This window comes from Procambarus clarkii, chromosome 14, assembly GCF_040958095.1.
Source record: "Procambarus clarkii isolate CNS0578487 chromosome 14, FALCON_Pclarkii_2.0, whole genome shotgun sequence".
Taxonomy (NCBI): Eukaryota; Metazoa; Arthropoda; class Malacostraca; order Decapoda; family Cambaridae; genus Procambarus; species Procambarus clarkii.
Window position 1 is genome coordinate 565933 of NC_091163.1, and position 6000 is coordinate 571932.

Consider the following 6000-nt stretch of genomic DNA (forward strand, 5'->3'; position numbering starts at 1 on the left):
TGTATTCCTCCCGTGGAGTAAGCGCGATGCTTCAGCTCAAAAACTATTCACCCCTCACTAGATACACATTGTGCAATTTAGTTAAGTTAGTATTAGGATAGATAATGCACATTGGTAAAACTATCTACTATAGGGCATAGGATGAGATATTCAAATGAAATTGATGTTTATTATTATTTTTTGTGAGATACATTAACCGTAAGAACTGTGATTAGTTTTAAAAATGATGCTGTATATATTTATGTGAATAAATGCCTGTAAATGACGAATGTTTGTATAAATACCATCACCATTGCCTTAGTTTAAGCAGTCTTAACGAACCATTAATCATGGACACTTCCTATGATTTAATCCGTGAGGAACAACTAGATATGTTCCAAGAACCAACTTTGATTATTATAGCAGGTTATTCAGTGGAAAGTCCTTCTTATGCAGTAAACTTGTAAGGAAGTATCATCACAAGTTCTCCTCGATAACTGTATGTGGAGGTGGTTACTCCGAATTAGGGGTCGGACCCGCAAATTAAAAGGAAGCTGATCGGGCATTCAACCATTATTGATCCTGTGGAAGAGCGAGTGGATAAGGAGACACACATCTTTGTAATCTATGACGATCTTTTTACGGAGAGTGTTAATTCTAATATCGCATCAGACATGTTCACTAGAGGAAGACATCTCAATGTCTCAGTTATATTAATAACTCAAAATATTTTTTTTTTCTGGTAAATATTCGAGGAATATTAGTTTAAATGCTTCTCATTTCATATTAGTTAAATCAAGATACCTCTCACAAATTGAAACACTAGGACGACAAATATTTGGGAAAAAGGAATCAAAGAAACATGTAGAGTTATATAAGAAAGTTATTAGCAAGCCCTACGGGTATTTGCTAGTAGATCTGGGCTTGAACACACCCTCTACTATAACATTGCACAGTAATATTGTTCGCAAACCTCTCTATGAGATAGTTTACCAATGGTGAGCAAGAAAGATGTACTGGAACGCATATATAACGGCCCCTCATCCACTGGTGGGTTGGAAGGGGTACGGAGGTTGAATAATGCTGCTAAATTAATTAACTCTATCCTATGTAAAGGGTTATCTGAAAACCTCTGACACATAAACGCTACATTATTCTCATCCGCGTAAATTCACACGGCGACGAGTATTAAGCCCCAAGTCACAATTGACTTGAGAATAGTCCAGGACGGACCGAAACATCGTCGTCCCTTCACTTTCTAGTGTGTGGTTTGGTCAACATTAAGCTCCAATCTGCAAATATTTAAAGCTACAGACCTGGCCGAGATGAGTTTATTGTTAAAACATAATGATAGAGTGAAATACTTACTTGTATGTGGAGATATATTCTCTAGGTTTGCCCAAGTATTACCATTATTTAGTAAGGATGGAAAAAGTACAAGTAGAGTTTTGGCTTTAATTCTGGATACACCACATTCTCAGGGAGTGGACAAAATTAATTCTGATCGAGGTGGAGAATTTTATAACACCTCTGTGAAGATGATGTTGGAATCAAAGAAGGTTAAGTTATATAGTGTATTTTCTCAGGAGACCAAGGCCTCAATTGCTGAGAGGTTCATGCGTACTTTAAAATGTAACCTTTACAAGTATATGACAGCGCACAATACTTTAAACTACATGCAAGCTCTGCCAGAAATTATGAAAACATATAATTTATCCTCTCACAGAGGATTGAAGGGAAAGACACCCGAGGAGGTACATGCACTATCTACACCTAGTATGTTGATCAATTTGACTTAATGTATAAAACCCAGAGCAAACCAGAGAGATCTATCATTCTACAACTGGTTGTCAGTGATACAGTATGTATCACCTACAGTACATACAGTACGTATCATACAGTGTCATCACACAAACAGATCATATTTCCATGTTTAAGAAGGTTTTTAAGCAACAAAACATGAGATATATTTACAGTTATGCAAATTAATCAAAGTCAACACATCCCATTATACTTCCTGAAAGATTTGAATGGGGTGGGGTGGGGGTGAGGAAATTGGTGGTAGCTTCTATAACAAAGAATTAACACCTACACAGCTTCCTCAAACCTTTAATATTGAAAAGGTACTGCGCAAACGCAGAGTGTCTGGTAAACTTCAGTATGAAGTCAGATACGTTGGATATGATCAGTCATTCGATCAATGGATCGATGCTGATAACACATTACATTTATAACGAAGAAGCCCTTAGTTTACAAATATAAGGAGTTGATCCATCTATTACCCAAGCTCCAGTATTCCTCAAGAAAACAACTGATTGAAAAATTGAAGAAACCGCATATAAATTGCTTATCTGAAATTTTTAATAACTTTTTAAAAAATAAACTACCCGTGTCCGACAAGGTAGTTAAGAAGTTGAACAAATATAAATTATTTATTCGGTCATTAGTGTGCAAGAAGCTTTCTGTAACAACTAAGAAACAGATATTAACCAGTAAATGAGGGGAAGGTATTTTATCTATTATCCTACCTATAGCTGCAAGTTTAATCACAAGGTTGTTCACCCTTTGAAAAAATATGGAGTTTTATCTCATACCACGTAAAATAATTTAATCAAAATCGCTTGTTTAATCAGCTATAATTAGTTCCAACGAGATCGTATGAAATGTGTCTACAAAAATTACTCCTCCCCACATCTCATGACGTTATTAAACATAATAATCCCGAGGCGTATATACACGTAGGGCTTACGTGCGAGAATGAGGTTGGGACGAGTTACTTGTATTCAGAGTATTTATCATCATCATCCGATGTTTTAGCTGGAACTATAAAAATTAATCACTTGATTAATACAGAAATAGGTACCATATTCTCAAATAACACCAAATTGAGTTTTTTTTTTAGGATAAGCATTTAAACAACTTTTGCCTAAATACGGAATAAATTATATAAAGTATTATTCTTCCTTCAATCGAAACAAGTTCATTACTGTGATTAGTGAGGAGAATATTAGCTCAGCGACGGGACATAGAAACGTCTGTAGAGTTACATTATCATCTGGGACTGCTCTGGGGAAAGTGTTGGGCGTAGTTCCCGAATGTGAATATGATATATTTCTAAAAATAAGAAATGCCTTGAGTGTGAACGAAACGTATCTATTTCTAACCTAACCTAGAGGAGGGGGTTGATACTCTATGCATTTACTGTGACAAGATCTCTTGTCCCAGGTAATCGTGGACGGTCGTAGTCCCCAATTCCACTACCCAATATAACACTTCAATGCACAGGTACAATGGAACACTTCAATGCACAGGTACAATGGAACACTTCAATGCACAGGTACAATGGAACACTTCAATGCACTGGTACAATGGAACCCTTTAATCCACTGGTACAATGGAACATTTCAATGCACTAGTACAATAAACACAGAACACTTCAACACATTAGTATGATGGAACACCAATGCACTGGTACAATGGAGCACAACAATTTAACGCACCGATACCACGGAACAATTTAACGCACCGATAACACGGAATAATTTAACCCACCAATACAACGGAACACTGGACTATTTAACTCTCCGGTTCAATGGAACACAGAACAATTTAACGGATTGGTACATCGGAATACAGAACAATTTAACACACAGGTACAACAGAATAATTTAATGCATCAGTACAACGGAACACAGGACAGTTTAAAGCAGCAGTACAACGGATCATGGAACAATTTAATGCCACGGTACAATGGAACAATTTAACACTGGTACAATGGAACATGGAACAATTTAATGCACCATTACAACAGAATAATTTAACGCACCAGTACGTTACAAGCACCCCAAGATACCTCAAGGTACAGTCCTTGCACCACTGCTTTTCCTTAATTCTCATATCAGATATAGATTCAAATACAAGTCACAGCTTTGTATCATCCTTTGCAGACGACACAAAAATCAGCATGAAAAATACCTTGGCTGAAGACATTGAAAAACTTCAAGCAGATATTAATAAAGTTTTTGACTGGGCAACAGAAAATAACATGATGTTTAACAGCGATAAATTCCAGGTACTCAGGTACGGTAAAAATGAGGACCTTAAACATAATACAGGGTACAAAATGCAATCAAATTTGCCCATAGTAGGAAAGCAACATGTAAAGGATTTGGGAATAATGATGTCTGACGACCTAACGTTTAGGCAGCATAACTAAGCAAATATTGCATCAGCAAAAAAATGATAGGATGGATTACGAGAACTTTCAAACCCAGGGATCCCATCACAATAGTTGTACTCTTCAAGTCACTTGTGTTGTCCCATTTTGAGTACTGCTCAGTACTCACTTCCCCCTTCAGAGCAGGAGAGATTGCTGAAATAGAGGGAATACAGAGAACATATACGGCACGCATAGACACGAAATAGCATCTAAATTATTGGGATCGTCTCAAAGCTTTCCAAATGTACTCCCTAGAAATACGACGGAAGAGATATCAAATAATATACACGTCGAAAATACTGGAGGGACAGGTCCCAATTCTGCACAGTAAAATAACATTCTGGAGTGGACGATATGGAAGAAAATGCAGAATAGAACCAATGAAGAACAGAGGTGCCATAGGCACAATCAGAGAACACTGTATAAACATCAGAGGTCCGCGGTTGTTCAACGTCCTCCCAGCGAGCATAAGAAATATTGCCAGAACAACCGTGGACATCTTCAAGAGGAAACTAGATAGTTTCCTCCAAGGAGTGCCGGACCAACCGGGCTGTGGTGGGTATGTGGGCCTGCGGGCCGCTCCAAGCAACAGCCTGGTGGACCAAACTCTCACAAGTCAAGCCTGGCCTCGGGCCGGGCTTGGGGAGTAGAACAACTCCCAGAACCCCATCAAACAGGTATGTCCCGGTACAACGTAACACGAAACAATTTAACGCATTGGTTCAACTGAACACAGAACAGTTTAATGCACCGGTATAACGGAACACTGATCAATTTAACGCACTGGTACAATGTAACAGTTTAACGCACCGGTACAACGGAACAGTTCAACACACCGGTACAACAGAACAGTTCAACGCACCGGTACAACGGAACAGTTCAACACACCGGTACAACAGAACAGTTCAACGCACCGGTACAACGGAACAGTTCAACACACCGGTACAACTGAACAGTTCAACACACCGGTACAACGGAACAGTTCAACACACCGGTACAACGGAACAGTTCAACGCACCGGTACAACGGAACAGTTCAACGCACCGGTACAACAGAACAGTTCAACACACCGGTACAATGGAACAGTTCAACACACCGGTACAATGGAACAGTTCAACACACCGGTACAACGGAGTAGTAGGGTGGACGACTCACAGGTACCTTTTTTTTTGGGGGGGGAGAGGACCCCTGTGAGTTGTACGACTCACAGGTACCTTTTTTTGGGGGGGAGAGGATCCCTGTGAGTTGTACGACTCACAGGTACCTTTTTTGTTTTTCTGGAAATTGGTGTGTAGCTCTTGGGGGTTTTCAGGTAAATTTTGTCAGTCACCGATTTTAGAAGTAAAGATTTCTTATAATGAAAAATAATGTCATACGAGTTTGTTAAAGTTCTTATAAGAAAAATAATTTCCAAGACATAGAAGTTTGTTAAGGCCTTATGGGACAAATTCAAGTAACGTATGTAGCTCCTTAGGGTTTCCAGGAGAACTCTACGGACATGTTTTACATGTTTTCAACTTACAAAAATCGTCTATGCAAGCCTTAGTTATTCATGTAAATTTAGAAATTCGTGTTTGTGAGCCAGGGTTTTCAGGGTTTCGTACATCACACCCCCTCCCTCCCTCCCCCCTTACCTCGCAATCTGTCGCGTCACCTTTATTCACTTTACGCCCAGCCAGCCAGTCGGCTCTTATCATATCTTATCTTCGCCATAATATCTTGACCGTCCCTCCTCTCTCTCTCTCTCCTTTCATTCAGTTCAGTTCAACTATTTTCCAACATCGTATGTTTTCTCCTTTTCA